At 39.8% G+C, this 27,003-nt stretch overlaps 1 long non-coding RNA gene and 1 pseudogene across 2 annotated transcripts; both read right to left on the reverse strand.

The window, feature by feature from the left end:
- Window positions 1–4,434: 4,434 nt before the first annotated feature.
- LOC138898212 (uncharacterized) lies at window positions 4,435–24,357 on the reverse strand. Of its 2 annotated transcripts, XR_011410752.1 has the most exons (4): window positions 24,157–24,357; window positions 23,881–23,935; window positions 14,014–14,077; window positions 4,435–4,504 (listed from the first exon to the last, which is right to left on the reverse strand). It is a non-coding gene; the product is annotated as an uncharacterized lncRNA (long non-coding RNA). The 2 variants fall into 2 exon arrangements; XR_011410751.1 differs by lacking the exon at window positions 4,435–4,504 and having other exon boundaries at window positions 13,893–14,077.
- Window positions 20,081–23,684, reverse strand: LOC104104963 (uncharacterized; annotated as a pseudogene).
- Window positions 24,358–27,003: the final 2,646 nt, after the last annotated feature.

Here is a 27,003-nt window from a genome sequence, read left to right on the forward strand (position 1 = left end):
AGTGGTTGTTTATGCAACCATAACTTCGTAGATATGGCTATAGTAAAATTGGTTGGGTCAATAATCTGGCTTTCAAGTGGATGTCCATGCAAACCCCAATTTCAAAGTATCCTAGGCCAAAACATAAATTTCTGCATGCCCAACTACAACAAGTTAAGGGCTGCCCCAATGTTAAAGTTGTCCAAAATGGGCTAGCACTGTAAATGCACCAAATTGGCCCAGCTGCCCAAATAATAAAGAAAGTGGCCCAATGCCATTTTAAACCCAATAAACAAAGCTGGTTAAAATTTCCAATTATCAGCTTTTCTAATAATTTAATTGTCATATTTTCTTCTAAATTATGTATATTAATTACCTATGTAACTTAATAACATTAGTAATTAATTTAAACGCTAGAAAATTAGTAGGCGCGTTGTAACCTTTTCGCTCACAGATTCGCTTTCGTAGTGTGATATTTAATATTCAATAAATAAATTCAATAATTATATAACGTATCTATTAGCTTCAATTAATTTCTAATTTAATCAACCCTTGGCTAACAGCTGATTCGATTGTGTAGCGTAGTAGTAATTCTTTTTATTAATTTTCAAAATTAATTTTCTCAAAGCACAATTGTAATAACCTTTTTCCAAAAATAAAAATAAAAATAATAACGTGCTAATAATCCTTTGTCATGACTGCGGATTCACTTGCGTAGCACTATTATGACAAAATTAATTAATTTCATCTCAATCACGCATTCACTTGCGTGTGGTTATGGAATCTTATCATTCCAATTTTTTTTTAATTTTTTCAATAATCAAGCAATAAAAGCGGATAAGCAAAACATGAAAATCTTATAAATCACAAATTGACAAAAATTAATTCAACCAAGTTTAAGTCAATAAAGCGACCGAGCTAGAACCACGGGGCTCGGGGAATGCCTTACACCTTCTCCCCGGTCAACAGAATTTCTTACCCGAACTTTGTTTTTACAGACCGATAAAAATAGAGTCAGACCTTCCTTTGACTATAGATTCAAATAAAAGGTGACTTGGAACACCGAAAAAAAATAATCAATTCCAAGTGGCGATTCTGTAAATAAAATAATCCCTACTCAAGTTTGTCATTTTAATTGAAAAAACTCTTGAACCCACAATCCATAAAGCACATATCATTTCGGGATAAAAAGAGGTGTGACAGCTCTGGCGACTCTGCTGGGGACCTAACCAGAATTCGAGCTTGTACATTGACTTTATTTGGATTTATTAATTTTGAATAATATTTTCAGAAGTCTTTCTCCCAAAAATATAAAAAAATCCAAAAATATTTTCCTCCTTTTTTTAGAAGTCTTTCTCCAAAAATTCAAAAAGAATCCAAAAAATATTTTCTTTCTTTTGAAATTTACAAAAAAAAAAATGAAAATCCAAAATATTTTCTTACTTTTTAGAAGTCTTTCTTTTGAAGATTCCAAAAAAAATAACAAAACAAAAAAAAGCGAAGTAAAAAAAATATCTTTCTTCTTTAGAAGTCATTCTTTCAACAATCCCCAATTTTCAAAAATCCAAAAATATTTTTCTTTGAATTTATCTTTGAGACATCAAATCCATAAAAAAAACATTTAAAAAAAATTGAATTTCAAAATATTTTCGTTCTTCTTTAGAAGTTTTTCTTTCAAAAATTATAAAGAAAACTCTTAATCCAAAAATATTTTTGGAAATTCAAAATCCAAAATTATTTTCTTTGTTCTTTAGAAGTCTTTCTTGCACCAATTCAAAAAAATAAAAAAAATAAAAAACATATTGAAATCCAAAAAAATAATTCTTTCTTCTTTAGAAGGTTTCTTTCAACAAAAAAAATCCAAAATATTTTCCTTGTTAGGAGCTTTTGTGGGATTATTTGTATATGAGTAAAAGAAAAAGAGTTAGTTTATTTACTTTATTCTTGTTCCCCTCGAACTGCGCAAGATCTGATTCATGTTCCCACATGATACGTAGGCAACCCAAATCAGGTTCGATCGAATGATTTTGAAAAACAAAAGTGAAAAAAGAAAAGAAAAGAAGAAGAATTAGAAAAAGAAAAAAAGAAAGAGCAAAAGAGTGTGTTCATTCTAACATGCTTGTTGTTTTGAAATAAAACCTAGTTAAAGGTGGTCGGTTTGTTGGTTTGCAGTGGTGAAGCACGAAAATAATCCAGGATCACTCTATCATCTTCTTAACCAAGGGAATAAGCACCGCTATTGTTGATCCAACTAAGATCACAAAAAGGCAAGTACACAATTTGGTGGTTAAAAGTAGAGGCAAATGTTGGTTGACTTTAACCAGGTTTGAGCAATAGGACATGCTTTGTGTGAGACGATCTGTGATGATAGGGATATGAGAATTCTTCCAAATCTTTTGGCAAATTAGTTGCTATGAAATTTCTCATGCCGCCAGTCCTGAAATCTGATAGCTAATATTAGGAAACGGTTTGATCAAAAAATCAAAATTTGAATGTTGATTCCAAAGCAATCTTATTGAATTCCATAGTAATGCTGATGTGCAAATGGGTAGCTAAGATGTCAAGCTTGGTAATTGGAAAGCCACTCCCCCCTTGTCGGGAAGGAGTCTTGGTAACTTATTTTGTCATAATTTCTATCATCTAGATTACTTCGAGGCTGTGATCCAGATGTTGCTTTTTTGTCCTGTCATCAAACCTCTCTATCCTTTAATCAATAAAATATAACTTTTCGTTTTGTGTCATTTTAATCCATTGTGTTTAATTCTTCTTGCATATATGTTTCTTTTCACGCCAATTTTATTGACATGATTTGCATGCAGAGTTTTCGGCTAGATTTTGGAAAGCCTATCCAATCTTAAATTGAATCAAGAAAAAACACTTTGAAGATAAGGAAAAGGCTGAAACATTTTGATGATAAGACTATGTCAAGTTCACGAGGAACTAAAATAGTTATATCAGTAGAGGTTAAAGATCTTCATCTCAATCTATCATGAAAATCGGTCTTAAGCAATATTTGAATGGGTTGAAATTTTGTTGGACTAATCAATGAAAAAGGTTTTTTGCCACGGCCTGACGTAATCTAATCATAGCAGGGTAGATGACCCAAATCTCCAGAGAAGATGTGTTCTAGGGAATTTTAAATGGATTAGCTGGTACTGGAGTGCATCATTTCACATAAAGACAAAGACCAAGAAAATGTAGCTCCAAATTATCAAAGGTCATTTGTTGGAAACAAGATATTGACGATAGAGCTATACAACTGACAAAACCAAGAAGACATTCATGTCCATCAATGTCGAACCTGAGAAGAGATAGAATGTTTGGCATTCTTGAGGCTGGGAGGCCCTTTTTCTGCTGCCCAAACACTTTATATCCTTCGTCATCCCTTTTTAGCCTGTTTTAATTTTTCTTTGACCCCCCTCTTTTGGAATCAAGTATTGTCACGACCCAAAAACCAACCGCCGTAATGGCGCCTATCGTGGTACTAGGAAATCCACTACTCAACTATCTTAACATAGTAGAAGCTTTGAAATTATAGACGCAAGCAATAAATATTTAAGAAAAACCTTTGGGGAACAGAAATAAACTCGCATCACAATACAATCTATCCCAAAACCAGGGTGTCATCGAGTACATGAGTATCCATACCAGGAACAGTCTAATACAATGTCTAAGGAATAAGAACTGAAATGCGTTAAAGATAATGAAGGAGATCTAAGGCCTGCGAACGCCATGCAACAGTCACTCAGTATTTCTCAATAGCTCATCACTCGGCTCTCAGCCCTCAACACTCACACTCAATAGGTGCATACGCTCACTGGGGTGTACAGACTCCGGAGGGGCTCCTTCAGCCCAAGCGCTATTTCATTGAGGCGTGCAGCCCGATCCCATATAAATAGCCATAAGGCTCGTTGTGGCATGCAACCCGATACATATATATATAGCCCTAAGACTCGTTGCGGCTTGCAACCCGATCCATATATATACATATAGCTCAAAACTCGGCACTCAGGCCCTAACTCAGTCACCAACCTCTCCAGTCTCTCGGGCTCTCAGAAATCATAAAAAATAGCCCAAACAAAGATAATATAATGTATCAACAAGAAATAAAAAGAGACTGAGATATGATACGCAAGTAAACCGTGGCTGAGTACAAAACAGAAATTAGCAATTAATTCAACGAGTACACGACCTCTGCGGTCCCAACAGTGTAATCACATAGCCTAAGCATGACTCCTAACATGAATTGCGGTCAAATTTCTATAACACAGGGAGAGCATATAGCTAACAACAAGTTATTCAAATTTACAGTTCCACGGAATGGACCAAGTCACATTTTCTACGGTGCACGCCCATACGCCTGTTACCTAGCATATGTGTTACCTCCAAAAAAATTGTATAACAACAAAATCCAGGGTTTTATACCCACAGGACCAGATTTAAAACTGTTACTTACCTCAATCCGAGCCAAAACTCTACTCCAAAATTCACTTGCCTCACGAATCGGCCTCCAAACGTTCCGAATCTATCCACAAGCAATACAATACAATTAATACGGCTAAAGGAATTAATTTCATAAGATAAATATAAATTATAAGAAAAAAATCCAAAATTGGCTCCAAAACCGGGCCCCTGGGCTCACATCTCGAAATCCAACAAAAGTGAAAAAACCCGAAAGCCCATTCACTCACGAGTCTAACCATACCAAATTTATCAAAATCCGACATCAAATGGCCATTCGATTCCCCAAACTTAACTCTCCAAATCCCTAGCCTCAAACCCCCAAATTTCACCTCAAAAACACACCAACTAGGTGGGAAATCAGTGGGGAAACATCATTATTGAAGGAAAATGAACACAATGAACTTACCTCAATAATTTCTTCAAAAACCCTCTCAGAAACCTCCAAAATCCTAGCTCAAAATGATGAAAATGGTGAAAACTCTAGAAGCCTCGCATTTATAGGTTTTGCCCAGGTTTTCCGCACCTGCAGCAACTTAGCCGCTTTTGCGGTCTCGCAGGTGTGCCGCAGAGCCCGCTTCTGCGTCTAACTCCACACCTGCATCCCTTTTTCCGCTCCAGCGGACTCGCTTCTGCGAGACAAATCTCTGCTTCTGCGGAGTCAAGCTTCAAGGCCAAATCCGCTTCTGTGGTCCTTCTGTAGCATCTGCGGTCACACAGATGCGGGAACACCATCGCACCTGTGACATTCTGCTGCATCACTCCCTTGGCCGCTTCTGCGGCTTACCACCCACTTCTACGAGCATGCACCTGCGATTCCCACTCCGCAGGTGCGATTACACCAGTAGTGGAAAACTTTCAGCAAGCTTACAACTTCAAAACTTGATCAGTTAATCACGCGAAATAAACCCGAGGCCCCTGGGACCTCAACCAAACATACCAACAGGTCTTATATCCCAATACGAACTTAGTTGAACCCTCAAATCACCTCAAACAACGTCAAAAACATGAATTACTCACGGATTCAAGCCTAATGAACTTTGAAATTTCTAAATTCTACAAGCAATGCCGAAACTTATCAAATCACGTCCGATTGACCTCAAATTTTGTACACAAGTCACAAATGACCCCACGAACCTACTACCACTTCCGGAATCGGAATCCGACCCCGATATCAAAAAGTCTATTCCCGGCCAAACTTTCCAAACTTCCAACTTTTGCCATTTCAAGCCTAATTCTACTACGGACCTCTAAATCACAATCCGGACACGCTCCTAATCCAGAATTACCCAACGGATCTAACGAAACCATCAAACTTCAAATCCGAGGTCGTTTATCATAAGTCGACATCGGTCGACTTTTCCAACTTAAGCTTTCGATTAAGAGACAGTGTCTCAACTCACTCTGAATTCTCTCCGGAACCTGAACCAACTAACCCCGATAAGGCGTAAAGCAATAGTGAAGTAAAAAAATGAGCAAAAAGGGGGGAACGGGGCTACAACTCTGGAAACGACCGGCCGGGTCATTACATCCTCCCCTTCTTAAACAAACATCCTTGAACGGGTCTCGAAACATACCTGGAGTCTCAAATAGGTGTAGATATATGCTCCACATCTCCTGCTCGGGCTCCCAAGTAGCCTCCCCAACCAACTGACCTCTCCACTGCACCTTTACTAAAGCAATATCCTTTGACCTCAACTTTCAAACCTGCCAACCCAGAATAGCCACCGGCTCCACATCATAAATCAAATCACCATCCAACTGGACCGTGCTGAAATCCAAAGCATGAGACGGTTCGCCAACATACTTTCGGAGCATAGAAACATGAAATACTGGATGCACACTCGACAAGCTAGGTGGCAAGGCAAGCTTGTAAGCCATCTCCCCAATCCTCTGAAGTACCTCAAACGGCCCAATGAACCGAGGGCTCAACTTGCCCTTCTTCCCGAACTGCGTAACACCCTTCATGGGTGAAACCTTTAGCAAAACCTTCTCCCCAACCATGTAAGACACATCACGGACCTTCCTATCGGTATAGCTCTTCTGTCTAGACTGCGTCATACGAAACCGCTCCTTAATCAATTTAACCTTGTCCAATGCATCCTGAACCAATTCTGTGCCCAAAAGCCTAGCCTCACCGGGCTCAAACCAACCCATCGGAGATCTACACTACTTCCCATACAAAGCCTCATACGGGGCCATCTGGATGCTCGACTAATAACTATTATTGTAGGCAAACTCAGCGAGTGGCAAAAACTGGTCCCATGAACCCCCAAAATCAATGACACACGCACGTAGCATATCCTTCAATATATGAATAGTGCGCTCGGATTGCCCGTCCGTCTGAGGGTAAAATGTTGTACTCAACTCCACCTGAGTACCCAACTCTCGCTACACGGCTCTCCAAAATTGCAATGTAAAATGTGTGCCTCTATTTGAAATGATGGAAAGTGGCACACCGTGAAGCCGCACAATCTCTCGAATGTAAATCTCAACCAACCGCTCTGAAGAATAAGTAGTACCAACTGGGATGAAGTGTGTGGACTTGGTCAGCCAATCCACAATCACCCAAATAGCATCAAACTTCCTCGAAGTCCGTGGGAGCCCAAATATGAAATCCATGGTGATCTGCCCCCACTTCCACTCTGGAATCTCTAACCTCTGAAGCAAGACACCCGGTCTTTGATGCTCATATTTTACTTGCTGACAGTTAAGGCACCGAGCTACAAACCCCACTATGTCCTTCTTCATCCTCCTCCACTAATAGTGTTGCCTCAAGTCCTGGTACATCTTCGCGGCACCTGGATGAATGGAATACCGCGAACTGTGGGCCTCCACAAGAATCAACTCACGTAGCCCATCCACATTGGGCACACAAATCTCATCCCCAATAGTCGCGTCTCTGGCATCACCATGATGAACCCTGTCCTTGAGGACAAGCAAATGAGGATCATCATACTGGCGCTCTATGATGCGATCAAATAAGGAAGACCGAGAAACCACACAAGCAAGAACCCGATTGGTTTACGAAATATCCAATCTCACAAACCGGTTAGCCAAGGTCTGAACATCAACTGCAAGAGGTCTCTCTCCAACGGAAAGAAAAGCAAGACTACCCATACTCACGGCTTTCCTACTCAAGGCACCGACCACCACATTGGCCTTCCCTGGATGATACAGAATAGGAATATCATAGTCCTTTAGCAGCTCCAACTATCACCGCTGCCTCAGAATGAGATCCTTCTGTTTGAACAAGTGTTGGAGGCTCCAATGATCCATAAACACCTCACAAAAAATACCGTATAGATAATGCCTCCAAATCTTCAGTGCATGAACGATAGCAGCTAGCTCCAAATCATGAACACGGTAGTTCTTCTCATGAGGCTTCAACTGGCGCGAAGCATAAGCAATCACTCTACCCTCCTACATCAACACACACCCAATGTCGATCCGAAAAGCATCACAATACACTGTATAAGAGCCCAAAACTGACGTCAAAACTAGAATTGGAGTTGTGGTCAAGGCAGTCTTGAGCTTGTGAAAGCTCTCCTCGCACTCATCTAACCACCGGAAAGGAGCACCCTTTTGGGTCAATTTGGTTAAGAGTGATGCAACAGATGAAAAACCCTCCATAAAGCGACGATAATAACCGGCCAAGCAAAGAAAGCTCCGAATCTCCGAAGCTGAGGACGGTATGGGCCAACTCTGAACCGCCTCTATCTATTTCGGATCCACATGAATACCCTCACTGGACAACACGTGCCCCAAGAATGCCACTGGAAAACTTGGCATAAAGTTTCTCCTCCCTCAACTGCTACGACACAACCCTCAAATGTTGGGTGTGCTCCTCCTGACTACGAGAGTAAACCATGGTATCGTCAATGAACACAATAACAAATGAGTCGAGATAAGGCTGAAATACACTGTTCATCAGATGCATGAACGTTGTTGGGGCATTGGTCAGCCCAAAAGACATCACAAGGAACTCATAATGACCATAACGCGTCCTGAAAGCTGTCTTAAGAATATCTGAGTCTCGAATCTTTAACTGGTGATGCCCAGACCTCAAATCAATCTTGGAGCATACCCTCGCTCCCTAAAGCTGGTCAAATAGGTCATGAATGCACGACAAAGGATACTTGTTCTTGATTGCGACCTTGTTCAATTGCCTATAATCAATGCACATTCTCATAGTACCATCCTTCTTCTTCACAAACAGAACAGGTGCACCCCAAGATGACACACTAGGCCTAATAAACCCCTTATCAAGGAGTTCCTGAAGCTGCTCCTTCAACTCAGTCGGTGCCATGCGGTATGGAGGAATAGAAATGGGCTGAGTATCCGGCACCAAGTCAATGCCAAAGTCAATATCCATGTTAGGCGGCATGCCCGGCAAGTCTGCAGGAAACACATCCGGGAAATCTTGCACCACCGGAACAGAATCAATAGTAGGGGTCTATGCACTAACATCCCTCACAAAGACCAAATAAGATAGACAACCCCTCTCAACCATTCGCTAAGCCTTCAAGTATTAAATCACTCTACTGGAACATAGTCTAGAGAACCTCGCCACTCAATCCGTGGCAACCCCGGCATCGCCAATGTCACGGTCTTAGCATGGCAATCCAGAACAGCATGACATGGGGATAACCAGTCCATACCCAAGATCACATCAAAATCAATCATACTAAGTAACAAAAGGTCAACTCTGGTCTCCAATCCCCTAATAGTCACTACACACGACCGGTATACCCAGTCCACAACAATAGTATCACCTACCGGCATAAATACATGAACAGATGAAACCAGAGACTCACGGGGCATATCCAGATAATGGGCAAAATACGATGGCACATATGATGGAATGACCCAAAATCCATTAAAGGTCATGATGGCGCCGGACACCGCTGTCAGGCAAGCCAATAATAATTAGTTAATCTGGTTCTACTTTTAATATCTTTGAAATCATAGTTTTCCTTCAATTAAATAATAGAAGATAGGAATTTCAGAGTAAATAATAATATTTTCACAATCTCAATACTTAATAACCCATAATCATCCCAAAACCCGGCGTCACAAGTGCATGAGCTTCAACTAGGAAAATAAAATAAAATACAGCATCTGTCCGGAATACAAATTTGGACAGGAAAATAAAATACAAATACTGTGAAGGAAACTCTGCTGGCTGCGGATCGTAACATAAGGTACAGCTCGCCTAAGTCCCTGCATCGACCACGCCACTGCCCCCACAGGACCACTAAATATATAAGTACTTGTACAACAAAATGTATAGCAAGTGTACTATGAGTACGAAAATAACGTGTACCCAGTAAGTATCCAAGCTAACCTCGAAGAAATAGTGACGAGGGGTCGACTTCGACACTTACTAGTGGTCCAATTATATCAGGTGCAGTAAAGAAGTGAATGAATATGAGACAGAGTAAATATATGAAACAAACAAGTATAAAATACCTGGTACAATTTCCCTCTTTACAATTTACTCAAGCTCTCAACTAGCAAGTTCCCTCCGTAACCGGGGCATATATATCTCTCAACTAGCAAGTTCCCTCCGTAACCGGAGCGCATATATATATAGTGGATTTCATCAAAGAGGTTGTCATAATTCAAATCAGGAAAAAACCCACAGATACACTGGCTTCTTGCCAAATGTTACGCATGATTCCATGAGGATAATATATATATATATATATATATATATATATATATATATATATATATATATAATAGGAAATGCCGAGGCGTACAACCCGATCCAACATAAAAGTAAACGGTGCACTGCCGAGGGTCGAACGACGCGAACCATAGATGCATCTATTAACCTGCCGAGGCGAACGGCCCGCTCCCATGAGAGTGTGGTACATAAATCCTGCCGAGGCGAACGGCCCGATCCCATAAGAGTAGTAGAAGGAAATACCCTGCTAGCGAATCATACGTGCGACGTGGTCAAATATAAATTTAAGGAATTGCTCATCAAGAAATTACCCCGCTCGCGAAACATACATGCGACGTGGTTACACATAGATTTCTTAAATTATTATGGTGTTCCTCAATTCTTTTCAAAAATACGAAGTTCAAATGAAAACCTTTAAGTTCCCAACTTTTCCTCAATTTCAACTCCTTTTGAAACATTTAATAAGCTAACTCAATCTCGCTTCCTTTCAAGACAAACAATAAACATAAATTTAACAACAATAGCAACAAGGCATGATGTAAGCCTATAACTACCCGGACATAGGCATAGTTAGTAGCTACGTACGGACTCTCGTAACCTCGTGCGTACGTAGCTCTCATAAATAGAAGCACATAATAATTTAGTTCACCTGTGGGGTTAATTTCCTCTTACAAGGTTAGAAAAGGAGACTTACCTTGCTCCGAAGTTCTATAACCGGCTCCCAAGCCCTTCCGACGACTTAAATCGATGCCCAACGCTCCAAAACTAGTCAATAATTATGCAAACCCATTAATATATACTCAAATACTCGTTATAATCCTATTTACAACAATTCCCAACTCCGCTTGAAAAGTCGATAAAATCACCCTCGGGCCCATGTACCCGGATTCCGAAAATTTTCGAAGATAAACTTTGCCCATGATATCACGAACTCAAATATAATATAATTTATTATCAATTCCATGTCCAAAATGCGTGGTCAAAATCCAAATATACAAGATTCTAGATTTTTCCACCAAAGCCCCAATTTCTACTAATTCATGTTCAAATCCATATAAACTCATGCATTTAACTTAAAATTGTGAAGAAAGCACTTACCCCATTATGATTGATGAAGATGGAACTCCAATGTGCTCCAAAATCGGTTCCCATGGGCGAAATGAAATGAGATAGAGCCAAACCCTCGTTTTAAAGAAGACACTGCCCATCCCCGACTTTCGCACCTGTGGTCACTTGACCGCTTCTGCGGTTCCGCAGGTGCGGGCCAACTACCACTTCGGCGGTCTTCCACTAGACCCCTCAACTCCGCATATGCGGCCACCATCTACTTCTGTGCCTCCGCTTCTGCGGCTCCACGCGTGCAGGTGAGGTTCAGCTTCTGCAAATCTTGACCGCATCTGCGGTCCACGCCTCCCCCAGCAAAATACGCTTCTGCGAGTCCTTTCTCTCACATGCGGGCTCGCACCTGCGGCCCTCTTCACGCAGGTGCGATTAAAAATGCTCCCAGGGAATCCAAGACCCAATCCGAACATACACCCAAGTTCGAAATCATCATACGAATCTGCTAGAACCTTCAAATCCCGTTTCCGAGGCCGTTTACTCTAAAATCCAATCTTAGTCAATTCTTCCAACTTAAAGCTTTCGAAATGAGAATTTTCTTTCCAATTCAACTCTGAACTTCCCGAAATTCAATCCCGACCATGTGTACAAGTCATAATACCTGAAGTGAAGCTGCCGAACGACGCGCTAGAGCTCAAAACGACCGGTCGGGTTGTTATATATGAGTAAGTGGAACTAGGGTCAAATAATACAGAGGCATCCCTGTGGCAGACTAATACAATACCTGTGATCACTGCATCGGAAGCAACGGCATCTGGTCTGGCAGGAAGAGCATAGAATTGGGCATGGCTGCCACCTGATTGGCCTCCTCCTCTAGGGCGACCTCTAGCGGACGGGTCCCACCCCGAGCTGGCTAAGCGGGTGGTGAAATAACTGGTGCTGAAGCCGTAGCTTGACTCCTCTGATGAGCTGGACCTCCCGTAAGGCGGGGACAATATATCCTGATATGGCCAAAGTCTCCACACTCATAGCAACCCTCTAGTGCGGGTGATGGGGATTGAAGGGAGCCCCGAGCACCGGGATAACTAGTAGAAGGACCTGGCATATATGAGCCCTGACCCGATGGAGCACGGGACGAACTCTGAGCTGGAAGGGCATTGAGAGATGAGTGACCCTGCTGATAACTGTGTGAACCATGGCCAGATGATGCACCACGGTGAACTGGGCAAGCTGTCTGAGCATGCATGTAAGGACGACCCCTGCCGTGGTAGAATTGAACTCCAGAAGGAACACCGCCGAATCCACCCTGTCCACAAGGCCTCTTGGCCTCCCTCTCAACCCGCTTATGACTGCGGACCATCTCTATCTGACGAGCAATGTCGACAACCTCATCAAAGGTAGCACCAGACTCTCTCTCTCTCGTCATAAGCAACCACAGCTGGAATGTGAGACCATCAATGAACCTCCTGATCCTCTCCCTATATATGGGAACCAACTAGACTGCATGACGTGCCAACTCAGAAAACCCTATCTCGTACTGCGTCATAGACATATCACCCTGAAGAAGGTGCTCGAACTGCCTACATAGCTCCTCTCTGTGGAACTGAGCCACGAACTTCCCCAGGAAGAGAACGGAGAACCCCTGCTATGTAAGGGGTACTACGTCAATCGGCCTGCGACTCTCATAAGCTTGCCACCAATTGAAGGCAACCCTAGAGAACTGTAAAGTAGTGAATGCGACCCCACTGGTCTCCAGAATATCTGCTGTACAGAGAATCCTCTGACACTTGTCCAAGAAACCCTAGGCATCATCCACCTCTGTACCACTGAAAGATGGAGGCTGGAGTCTCCCAAACCTCTCCAATCTCCATTGCTCATCATCAGACATAACAGGAACCACATGGGCCTGAGCAGCTGCAACCGGCTAGGCTGGTAGTGCTCCCGGTATCTAAAGTCCCAACACTACCTGATCTGGAGTATGGCAACAGGGGTATGAGTACCTTCCCTAGCCTGAGAAGTGGCAGGTGCGGCCTGAGCCGAAACCACCTGAGCAAGGCCGGTGCAAACTATCAAAATCTGAGCTAAGGCCTCCTGAAGGCCCGGAATCACAATAGGCACAGCTGGTACCTGAGCTGTCCCCACTGGCTCACCCGCAACTGGAACTTGCTCCGGGACTGGGGCAACTGGTGGATCTGCGGGTATGACCCCATCTACTATGACAACTGCACCTCTGCCCCTACCGTGACCTAGAACTCGATCGGCCATGACTGGTGGTACTGGTGGCTGTCCATCCTGCTCAGTAGTACGTGTCCTCACCATCTGTGAGAAAATAGAACAACAGAAGTTTAGTTACCAAAACCAACAGATTCGCACGAGAAGAATTCAAGAATGTGAAGTTTCCTAAGGGTTCGACAACTTCTCGAAGATAAGTACAGGCCTCTCCGTACCGATCCGCAATACCCTACTAAACCTCCTCATGACTCGTGAGACCTATGTAACCTAGGCTCTGATACCAACTTGTCACGACCCAAAAATCAACCGTAGTGATGGCACTTATCGTGGTACTAGACAAGCCATTACTCCACTATCTTAACACAGTAAAAGCTTTGAAATTATATACGAAAGCAATAAATATTTAAGAAAAACCTTTGTGGAATAGAAATAAACTCGCATCACAATACAATTTATCCCAAAACCGGGGTGACATCGAGTACATGAGCATCTATACCAGGAACAGTCTAATACAATGGCTAAGGTATAAGAACTGAAATGCGTTAAAGATAATGAAGGAGAGCCAAGGCCTGCGAACGCCATGCAACTACCTCGATAGTCTCCGGGATCAGCTGCTCAAATATCACCACCCGCTATGACCGGGAACACCTGGATCTGCACACGAAGTGCAGGGTGTAGCGTGAGTACAACCAACTCAATAAGTAACAATAATAAATAAGTAACTAAAAGATAGTGACGACCTACACAGTTATAGTTTATTTTTCAGTAATCTCAACAAGAAAGTAGACATGCTTTCAAATTCGGCAATTTAAGTCAAATCAATTTATAAATGCCAAGTTCAAGTAAAATCCTGATATAATATCCCTTAGAAGTTTCAAAACAATGATATATAACAACTATGTGCAACAACAATGGAAGAAAATACCGCCTCTCAGGGCAACAGTCACTCAGTCTTTCTCAATAGCTCATTACTCGGCTCTGAGCCCTCAACACTCACACTTAATAGGTACCTATGCTCACTGGGGGGTGTACAGACTCCGGAGGGGCTCCTTCAGCCCAAGCGCTATATCGTTGCAGCGTGCAGCCCGATCCACACACACACATACACACACACACACATATATATATATATATATATATATATATATATATATATATATATATATATATATATATATATGCACTAAGGCTCATTGCGCCATGCAACCCGATCCATATATATACATATAGCTCACATCTCGACACTCAGGCCCTAACTCAGTCACCAACCTCTCCAGTTTCTCGGGCTCTCAAAAATCATAAAAATCAGCCCAAACAAAGATAATATAATGTATCAACAAGAAACAAGAAGAGACTGGGATATGATATGCAAGTAAACCGTGACTGAGTACAAAATAACAATTAGCAATTAATTTAACGAGTACACGTCCTCTGTGGTCCCAACAGTATAATCACATAGCCTAAGCATGACTGCTAACATGATTTGTAGTCAAATTTCTATAACACAGGGAGAGCATATAGCTAACAATAAGTTATTCAACTTTACAGTTCCACGGAATGGACCAAGTCACATTTCCTACGGTGCACGCCCACACGCCCGTCACCTAGCATGTGCGTCACCTCCAAAACAATCATATAACAACAAAATTCGAGGTTTCATACCCTCAGGACTAGATTTAAAACAGCTACTTACTTCAATTCGAGCCAAAACTCTACTCCAAAATGCCTTTGCCTCGCGAATCGGCCTCCAAACATCTTGTATCTAGCCAAAAGCAATACAATACAATCAATATGGCTAAAGGAATTAATTTCATAAATACGAATTATAAGCCAAAAATCCGAAATTAGCTCCAAAACTGGCCCCCGGGCCCACATCTCGAAATTTGACAAATGTCACAAAACCCAAAAGCCCATTCACTCACGAGTCTAACTGTACCAAATTTATCAAAATCCGACATCATATGGCAATTCAATTCCCCAAACTCAACTCTCTAAATTCGTAGCCTCAAACCCCCAAATTTCACCTCAAAAACACACCAACTAGGTGGGCAATCAGTGGGGAAACATCATTATTGAAGAAAAATGAACACAAGGAGCTTACCTCAGTAATCTCTTCAAAAACCTCCAAAGTACGAGCTCAAAATGATGAAAATGGTGAAAAATCTCAAAGACTCGCATTTATAGGTTCTGCCCAGGTCTTCCGCACCTACGGCAACTTAGCCGCTTCTGCGGTCTCGTAGATGTGCCCCAAAGACCGCTTCTGCATCTAACTCCACACCTGCATTCCTTTTTCTGCTCCAGCGGACTCGCTTCTACGAGACAAATCTCTGCTTCTGCGGAGTCAAGCTTCAAGGCCAAATCCGCTTCTGCGGTCCTTCTGCCGCATCTGCGGTCACGCAGATGCGGGAACACCATCCCACTTGTGACCTTCTACTGCATCTCTCCCTTGGATGCTTTTGCGACTTACCTCCCGCTTCTGCGGGCACGTACCTGCGGTTCCCACTCCGCAGGTGCGATTACACCAGTAGTGGTAAATCTTTAGAAAGCTTAAAACTTCAAAACTTGATCCGTTAATCACCCGAAATCAACCCGAGGCCCCCGGGACCCCAACCAAACATACCAACAAGTCTTATATCCCAATACGAACTTAGTTGAACCCTCAAATCACCTCAAACAACGTCAAAAACATGAATTACCCACGGATTCAAGTCTAATGAACTTTGAAATTTCTAAATTCTACAAATGATGCCGAAACCTATCAAATCACGTCCGATTGACTTCAAATTCTGCACACAAGTCACAAATGACCCCACGAACCTACTGCAACTTCCGGAATTGGAATCCGACCCCGATATCAAAAAGTCCACTCCCGGCCAAACTTTCCAAAATTCTACCTTTCGCCATTTCAAGCCTAATTCTACTACGGACCTGTAAATCATAATCCGGACACGCTTCTAAGTCCAAAATTACCCAACGGAGCTAACAAAATAATCAAAATTCAAATACGAGGTCATTTACACATAAGTCGACATCCAGTCGACTTTTCCAACTTAAGCTTTCAATTAAGAGATTAAGTGTCTCAACTCACTCTGAATTCTCTCCGGACCCAAACCAACTAACCCGATAAGTCGTAAAGAAACAGTGAAGTACAAAAATGATCAGAAAAGGGAGAACGGGGCTATAACTCTGGAAACGACCGGCCGGGTCATTACAAGTATAGAGGCAAAAAATCGAATATCCATGCCACTAGAAAATAGGAGTTAGGACAATTGGATTATATAAAAAAAATAAAAAATAAAAAGGAAAATAGAAAAATGAAAAAAAAACAAAGAAATCTTTCGTGTTAGTTTGAACTACATTTGACTAGATTCCTTTAAAGGATATGTAGGCAGCTCTATTCTAGGGTTCAGTCCAACCAAAAATAAAATCCAATATCTAAAATTGGGCATGAGTTTATTTCAGTTTTGCTTTTAAAGAGTTGATTCCAAGAGTTGTAAGTGTACAACCCCATCATATTGAGTCTATTTTGAGCCTTCATATAATTCTTTCTTTCTAACCATATCCAAAAGCCTTCCAAATAAAGACCTCTTGATAAACCATCAAGAATGCCAAGATAAGCATGCAATGAGCAACAATTGTCACGCGACATAGAACACTATCAAGTTAAGCACACAAAAGAAGAGAGAGATCCTTACTAGTGAAAACCTTCACGGACACTTTAAGGCGAAGATAAGTAGAGATAAATAAATAAGAGAGACTTTTTGGTGAAAACCCCTCGGGGAACCACTAGTCGAAGGTGAGTCGTGAGTCTGATGCAAAATAATTGGCACAAATATGCTCAGTTTTAAAGCTCGAAGGAATGACAAGAGGAAAGGTTAGATTGGTTTGAAAGATCAGGCCGTTAAGTCCAAAATGCATGTCATCAACACTAAGGTCGGCTACCACACTCACATCAGCCCTTCTTTCCTTCCTTTCCTATAAAAGTTGTGTCTCTTGTTAAAAATTTCTTCATTCTATTTGTGCATAGCTTTGTCTTTTTGCTTTTGAGTCAGTCCTCATCAAAACAAGAAAGAAAGAATTTCAAAATCTACTACCAGCTTTTCAGTTGCACAAAGCAAATTCTGGCTAGAACGTTCAAGATAACACTGTCCAGGGAGCAACATGCACTCAGTTGTTACAATCGACATATCTTGAGGATTCGTGCAATACAAAGGTTCCTTCCAAAAATACTCATGTTGGCCTACTTGTCAAAAGCAAGCAAAGAAAAGACCGCAAGATTAATCATGGATTTCTTGTAGTATCGAACAACGACTATGGTGTATGCACATCATGCAAAAGGCACATATCCAGTTGTGATTTGCTCTAATAGACAAATTTCTTTAAAGCAAAAGTCATGCAAGATATCAAAAAAATGATTTAAAAAAATGTGTGTTCCTTTTGGGATAAGGCAAATTGAGTCACAAACACAATCAGGGTTGGTACAGAGAGCAAAAGTCTCTTGAAAGAAATAACAAAGTCTACCAGCAGTGTAACTAACTACCAATACAGTCAGTCTTCCAAAAGCGAATAGGCACAAAGCCAAGCTGCCAAAGACATCATGGCCACAAACCGACCACCACTTTTAAAACTCACAATTTTTCTTTGTTTGAAGCAGGAACAAAGCAGTGCAGAATGGTGATTCTTAAAGGACGAATGTCAACAAAGGTAAGTTTCCGCAAAACCTCCATTTTCTTTTATTTTTAGCATACATCACTATTGTTCATATAGACCACTTTCGTAGCTTAACCTAGATGGAACATTTTCGCCTGGGGGGTCCAGCTCATATTTTTGGGTAGAAGTACTCTTCGCTCAGGTTGTTTTACGTAGCTTAACCCAGGTAAAACCTTTTCGTCTAAGGGGATCCAGCTCATATTTTCGAGTAGAAGTACTCTTCGCTCAGGCTTGTTTTACATAGACTTAACCCAGGTAAAACCTTTTCGCCTAGGGGGATCCAACTCATATTTCCGGGTAGAAGTACTCTTCACTCGAGTTTGTTTTACGTAGCTTAACCCAGGTAGAACCTTTTCGCCTAGGGGGATCTAGCTCATATTTTCGGGTAGAAGTACTCTTCGCTCAGGCTATTTTACGTAGCTCAACTCAGGTAGAACCTTTTTCACCTAGATGGATTCAACACTTTTTCAGTAACACAGGGTACCAACCCCTAGTTACATTCCTTTCGGTAATACAGGGTACCAACCCCAGGTTACATTCCGTTTAGTAATACAGGGTATTAACCCCTGGTTATATTTCTTTTAGTAATACAGGGTACCAACTCCTGGTTACATTACGTTCAGTAATACAGGGTACCAAACCCTGGTTACATTTCTTCTTAGTGATACAAGGCGCCAACCCCTAGTTACATTCCTTTCGATTATACATGGTACCAACCCCTGGTTTACATTTCTCCTTAGTGATACATGGCCCAAACCCCTGGTTAGACTCCTCCTCAGTAAAACAGGGTACCAACCCCTGGTTACATTCTTTCAGTAATACATGATACCAACCCCTGGTTATATTCTTTTCAGTAATACAGGGTACCAACCCCTGATTACATTTCCTTTTGGTAACACATGATACTAGTTCATGGTTGCATATCCTCTCATAGCTAGGTTATACTGTTGTCTTTTTCTTTCTTTCAATAAGTTAGATAGTTTATAGCTTTCTCTAACAACTAACAAAATTTCCCTAGTCCAAACTGGGGCAGAGAAATTTTGTTCGTTTTGTTCGTTTTTGATGGGTTTGCAGGCCCTGCCTTATGCACAAGTGACGATTGAATCTTGCAGTTTCAATTTCTCATCAGAAGAGAGAAGTCATTTGATCACAAGATACTTGGAGTTAGCTTTGATAGTGTGTCAGTAGCCCATCATCTCAAGTTTCATTTTCTCAAATTCTGATCGATAAATCAAGCAATTGATAATGAGCCATAATCGTTTTTTCAAAGGGCTTCAAGATACAATCTAAGGTCAACGCAAGCGAGCAGACCAATAATCAAGATTTGACTCCAGAAGACACATAGATAGAAATTTTGTAAATCTTAGCTTGCAGACATATGTAGTTATCTTCTCTTTTCCTTTTGATGTAAGCAACAAGCACTACAAAAAAAATAGTGTTTAGCGACGGCCGCATTCCATCGCTAAATCAATATTTTCCGTCGCTATAGTTGTTTAGCAACGGATTCAAGTTTGTCCCTAAAATGTTCGTAGCTAGGCTTACAGCGACGTAAAATACCAAACCGTTGCAGAATTAGCGACGGATTAGCGACGACATATATCTGTAGCAAAGTTTAGCGAGGGAAATAACCATTGCTATATTGCTTGTTTCTGTCGCTATTTTGACGCCTTTCATCACTGCAATACATAACAAAATTCATCGTTTGTTCTTATAGCGACAAAATCGTCTGTCGCTAGACGTGTTATAGCTAATTCTCCCTGATTTTTGCAACAAAAACCTTTTGTCGCCAATTCGTCGAAAGATTTAATTTTACGCGATAATTTTAGCTACGAAAAGTATCCGTCGCTAATTTCTTTTTAATATATTGCTGATTTTTTAAAATTCTTTTTATTTATTATTTTAAATGTACTCTGTTCAAGCATATTACATAAAAGCTATTAAATACACTTAATAAAAAGTCACTGATATTAATATAAATTAACAATATATTCAACAAGGTCCAAAATATATAGCATAATGCATATAACAGTACCGTTAAGTACAAAAAATCCACAAGGACCAACAATAAAGTCCAAACAAAGTAGGCTAACTATGCAAGGCTGGAGAGTTACGGTCATTATCAGAACCCAATGCATAAACCTCATCAATGTTAGCAGCAGTAGAAGATGTAGGAACTATAGGTGCCACATCTAATGGGTGGTTGGTAAGATCAGTATTTGCCTAATGCGAGGGTAAGGAAACTAATTCGCGTACCCGCTCAACGATTACAGGAACTATATAATCTGTCAGTGCAGGAATCAATCGCATCACTAACTCATCCAGATTTCCTGTCGGTGTTGATTGAGCATTTGGAGGTGTTGGTGACGATGTAGCATCAGATAGAAAAAGAGCCATGAAGATTTGGCCCGTAGTAGCATTTTGCTTGAGATACAAGACCATATACTCTTCTTTTCTTTTCTCTTCCTCCAGCTTGATAATATGCTTTATACTGATCAATATGAGATTGAGTTTGTGTTTGTTGTTATAATATCTCCTGATATTTTTCCTGTAGAAGAGTTAATAATTAGTGAAATAAAAAGACTAAATAATATTGAGCATGTAATTTACAAAATGAAAAAAATATATGAAAGTAAAGTCAATAAAATTATTTAAAAAGTTATCTTACATGTACGCTTCGGGATTTCTCAGCAACAAAAGATTTTCCATTATTACCATGTGTTTGGACGTGCAAATGCAACTCACTTGGTGTTGGATCTCGACCCTTTTTAACAGCCTATACAAAAGTTATTCAATTAAGAAGATAGAGCAACAAAAGCAAATGCTCAAAACTGATATGCATACTGTTGAAACACCAAGAAAACCAACCCCTTTAAAACCCATAGCTCATGCTAGTCTACAGAGCTAGATTCTGATTTATCAGAATCAGATTGTGACTAGTTAGAGTAGTATTCTGATTTATTAGTTCAATTCTGCAGCTAGATTCAGAAGATGAAGTAGATGTGGCTCAAGGAGAGTTCAAACTAGATTGCCTCAAGCACATTCCAGTAGAACAACATATTCAATAAGGTAAAGATTCAAAAATAACAATACAGTATACCATCCCAGCACTTTCAGCAGTATACTGCTGAAAGAAAAAAGCTAGTAAGTATTACCTTTGAACCTCAATAAAGGGAACCTTAATGATCATTTCAGACAATACAAATCCAGAGAACAACATATTCAAAAAGGTAAAGATTATGTGAAGACTGAACAACATATTCACCTAGCATTGCATCCCATAGACTTATAAAAATAATAAGTTCCAATGTTGCATACTTACTATAAAGGGTAGCCTAGAACATGAAGCTAAACAAGTGTGAAACATTTGCCTGAAATTTATATATGGGCAGAAGCAAATTTCAGAATGTATAAAGAGGAAGAGTATAGGATTTCCATTTAAAAAATGGTTACATAAATGTTACTCGCCGTTACTACAGTAATCCCACTTCAGAAAGTCATATGCATCTCACTAATAATTTCATCCCAGTTTTTTCTAACAATAACAAGCACCAAACAGTATACCATCCCAGCACTTTCAGCAGTACAGTGTCAATCTAGTACTGAAGCACAAGTCCTATGCATCACACTAATACACTCTTTGCAGTCTTTAATACCATATGTATTATCTGGCTACTTATGGCCTAAGTTGTTCGTCCAAGCAGGTGCTAAGTTACAAATAACTTAATTACTAACTCTCAAGGACATGAAGCCTAAAAGAGAATGTAAGAAGGACAGCATGCAACTGGAGCACCAGTTTAAGCAAACCCAATACAGACTACTTTCTCCAACTCCAAAGGAACTTAGGCTACCTAAATCATGAATCATTATAATCCATAATGCAATCATCTCAACAGAATCCATGGTTTTGCAAGGAATCAAGTCACTATGCAATCATTCAGCAATTTACAAAAATGTCAGTTAACAAGTTCCACAACAAGAAGATCATCCCAATTCTTAACCACCATAACCCGACAACACAAATGAAATGAAGTGTGCATTACTAACAAGAACGAATGCTCTAGCCACCAAGAAACTAGTACAAAATTATCAGCAAAAGTTTTCTACTACAGATTGGTACAGGTGAGCTTATGTCATGAATTCTCAGGTGAGCCTTCACTACTCTATCTAACTTAATTACGGCTCAGTTTCAGAAAATGTAGAATGACTACGTTTTTATTAGATACTAATATTAAACAAGAGTTTACCATGGAAGTTTATGTAAAAGTGAAAAGGTGACAAAGTAAGAAATATAGTTTCTGCTTTTGGAAAGAAGTGCAAGTGAACTGGATAGATAAAAAAGAAAAAGAGAATATAGGTCAAGTAAGTAGACATAGACGGCGTAAAAAAGATCATAAGATATTATCATCCAAGAAAATAGATTAGCCTATAGCTTGGTCAACAATAAAGGTGGCACTCTTGTAAACAGAAATCTCAACATCTAGCAAGAAAGAAATCAACACCTAAAATCCCTTTATCTAACTGCTAACTACAATTTCGGCACACATTGACAACCCAAATTTTTCAAAAAGAAATTCTCAAAGAATAATTTCAAGCACAGTATATTAAAAACATAACAAGAGACAATCCACAACTCATAACTTACCGAACTTAAATAAGATTTTCAGATTCGAATTAGTGCAAACTTAAATGAGATTTTCAAATATTTTATATCCACTTACAAGTCTCTTGCGATGCTCCCCAACACTGATAGAGCCACCTGTGTGTGTCCCAGTGACAACTCCGCTCCCAGCACAATGATTTTTTACATTTATTTCTGACTTTTCAACACACATAGGATCTTTCCAAAGTCTAAACCAACTTTTTCACACATTATTTGGAATAGTGTCCGGTTGCACCCCATTTGATTTTAGTTTGCTAACAAAATCACTATATCGTTTTGCTGCCCTACGCTCCCATGCTGGAAATTGATGTTCCAAAGTCAAAGGAGCTCAAAAGCAGTTCTCCTAGGAAAGGGAAATACATTTTGAGGAGGGAAATCTAACAATAGTTGGTCTCATAAGGGCAAGACAGTCAAGTCAGAAATTTTATCCTTCTTAACTATCTCAAATTAAAAAAATGAATTTGTTCTTTAATAAGTTTGCAGTGAACTCAGGCATCCAGCCCTACAGATTTGCAGAAATTATTGCTACATGGGAGAAGATTGTGAGGTCCTACATCCTAGTCAGATGTCAATGTAGACCAAAGGAAGCACTAACAATCCAGAGAAGCTTGAACATTCTAAAGAACAGGGTCCAAAAATTAGAGAGGAACTGTGGACCTCTAGTTCACAAATTTTGAGCTTGGAATAATCATGGAAACAATCAATTAACACTTTGGCTAGTTGACAAAATTCTAATAATTCTAACATGGTTTATTCTTGGAAATATTGAGAGTTATGGACTAAAAAGGCCATCAATTGGACCATTAACACTCAAGAATACACAAGGAAAAACCCTTGTACTTGACATTGGTAAACAAAATTTTTCCAGCGCACAAAATTACATGCAGACATGGCTATTTCTGCAGAATTTTAAGCTCATTGAAAGCAGATAAAATTACCAACATTTCTCTTTAATAAGAAAAACAGTGTACCGAGGGGAAAAAACAATAACAAAGAATAGAGAAAATCTGAAATAAAGATAGAGAAACTTTGAAAAGAAAACACCATAATAAAGAACAAGACAGGATGAAATCACAAAGAAGCTTACCTTATCAAGGACATACAATCCCTAAAATCAACGCACGACTTCGAATTTCAGAATTCTGCAAACACACGACTTCGAATTTTAGATTTCCGCAGTAAAAAAATGCAATTTCAAAGGTTTTCTTCTATTTTTCAGATAGGTAAGTAATAATCTCCTACCACGGTAAGATAGGTATAAAAAATCACTTTTTAACACAAGAAAAGTAACGAAATTGTCAAAAATTTGACAATTAATGTGAACACTTAATTTATCAAAGATCAGAAGAAAGCAAGCCCATACCTCTGAGAACAAAACCCCTTTGCAAAAACGGGAAAACAGCCCGCCACTAGATAAAAAAAACGGTAACCTACGCTGCTGAGGTCTCAGCGTTTGTTGAGGACCGTCGAGGCGTCAACTGAAAAATATTAAGGACCAAGCATTTCTGCCTTCGAAGAAGAGGAAGAGAAGAAAAAGGAAGAAAAGACGGAAGAAATTGGGATGTTTGTGCCGTAATGGTTGGAATGTCTTTTACCTAGGGTAATTTCATTTTTGGGAGGAAAATTTAGCAACGAAATAGCGACGGACCGAAATTCTATTGTTAATAATAATTAATGAAATTTTATTTTAGGAAATTAGCAACGGAATATTTTGTCGCACATAACTTTCGAATGCCTTGATAAGTAAAATGAATTCTGAGACGGATGTTTTGACGTTAAATTCGTCGCTAAGTTTTAATAATTTTTGTCGCCCAACTTTCGTCGCTACTTTTATAGGTAAAATAAAGGCACTAATATTTAGCGCCAATTTTAGCTATGAATATAAGTTTTTTTCGCTAATCCGTCGCTATATTTGATACGAATTATCTTATAGCTTATTTGGCAACAAACTACAAATTTCGTCGCTAATTCATCGTTATTTAGCTACGGAATATCTCTTGTCGCGAAATTCCGTCACTAAACGCTGCTTTTTTTGTAGTGAAGTGACAGTAACAACAACAACTCCAGTGTCCGATAGTCCCATCTACCAAAAGTTTCCCAGAACTACACTAGCCTGATTACTTTATAGCCAAGGATATGTAGGCAACCTCGGAAGCAAGGTTCGATCACGTTTTTCAAACAAAAATGCATTCATTGGAGTTACACATGAGCAAAATTAGCTATGGCATTCATTTTCTTTGCACGAAAACTCTTCGTGTTCTCGAGCAAATAGGGGCAACTGTAAATATCAAATTTTGGCTTTTTATATTTCTCCTACATTACATTATTTTTAGGTTTATTGTGTGTGTTTATAGACTTTAGCATTAGATTATTAATTAATTAAGGAGTTTAAATGTTTGGATTAATGCCATTTTTCAGTTGAGTTATGCACAAATCAGGCCCAATTGTTTAGTCGAATTCGGCCGACCCAGTCTAATTATTGGCTTGCCAAGACCCGGATCAAAACGACGTAGTTTTGTAATAAAACTACATCGTTTCACTAAATGAATCAAGATCAAATCTTACCCATCCATTCCATCTTGATCCAATGGCTCTCATTCACTATTTGCCCAAGTATTTAAAGCCTAAAAAATATGAAAATTGCTCCCATTTTCACCCATATTTCTTTTCTCCTTCCTCTCTCTTCTCTCTCTCTCTTCAATTGTTTGGTTTCTTATTTACTACTTCGGAGACTATTTGAGTACAAAATACAAAAATCAATTGTTTGGTAAGAAAATATATACTTTTGGATAATTTTTTGAACAAAAGTTTGTTTTTGAATAGTGAAGAGCAGATTTTGTTTGGAATACTCTCTTTTGGACAAGATTGAACTTGAAAGTCTTGCCTTTTGAATTTTAGAGCAGATCTTGTTGAAACATTTGTCCAAAAAAAAAAAGGAGACATATTTTTAATCATGAAATGTCTGTTTTTTTCCTAAAAACATACATCTTTAGAGTAGCAGGGAGATCTCTACTGACTGAAAAAAAAGGAGAGAATTTTGAGAGAAAAATTTCAGTAAAACCATCTTTAGTATGTGAAAATTGTGATCTTTGTGAGTGTCTCTTGGAGTGCAAAACCTTTGAGAAAAAATAGAAAGACTCTTGAGGCAATTTGTGCAGTATGAAATACCTCCCTATGCCCACATATGAATGTGTGTAAAAAGTCATGAATGATGTGATACCGTACAGCATGAGAAAAAATGTATCTCTATGCCTTTATGTCATGTGTGCATGCCAATGCCATGTATCTCAGAGATGAATCATGTACTCACACTCTCAGAGTATTCAATCTCACTGTCTCACACTTTCCATTCATCATGCTCAACCACTCGGTACTGTATATGGCCCATACGGCCCAGGGAAATCCATCCCGAAACCTATACAACACTGACTATAAGTCATCCAGTACCGAGGAAAAAGGGCAATCTAACCCTGTGGAGAAATCCATCTCCAGATATCAAGTACTTCGGACAAATCCATCTCCAGGGAAATCCATTCCTCTATAGTATCATCCGCGCTCACTAGGTGTGTGTACAGACTCCGGAGGGGCTCCTACAGTCCAAGCGCTATCATAAGCCAGATCCAGGAATAAATCAATATAACATGCTGCAGCATGCAACCCGATCCCATAACTGTCACTCGTAATCAGGCTCTTAGCCTTACTCAGTCATCAAACTCTCCAATCTCACTCACGGGCTCACAATATCATGAAACTTGCCTGACAACAATGATATGATGTATCAATAAACGATAACTGAGACCAAGATATGATATGAATGCATGAATATGATTGAGTGCGAAATATCAATGAAATCAGTGAGATGACAGCAAGAAACGACCACTATGGGTCCTAACAATATCATCCTAAAGCCTAAACAGGTTATCTAGCATGATTGACAGCTCAGTTACTTAATCACATGGTGATAACATGGCCGATTTTGGGCTTTTGATTAAATATTCGACCTTTTTCGATTGGGATTGGTTCCTTTAGCATCGTTTGATGTATTTGAGTTGTTTTTGGTTAGTTTCGAGCCATTCGGAGGTCAGAACGTGCGGGATGGCATTTTTGGAGCATCGTTTGGCTTGCTCGGTATTAGAATTGGCTTGTTCAAGGCAAGTAACTCTTCTAAACTTAGTGTTGAGGGTATGAAACCCGAATTACGTGCTATGTG

The sequence above is a fragment of the Nicotiana tomentosiformis genome, chromosome 1 (genome assembly GCF_000390325.3).
Source record: "Nicotiana tomentosiformis chromosome 1, ASM39032v3, whole genome shotgun sequence".
NCBI classification, from domain to species: domain Eukaryota; kingdom Viridiplantae; phylum Streptophyta; class Magnoliopsida; order Solanales; family Solanaceae; genus Nicotiana; species Nicotiana tomentosiformis.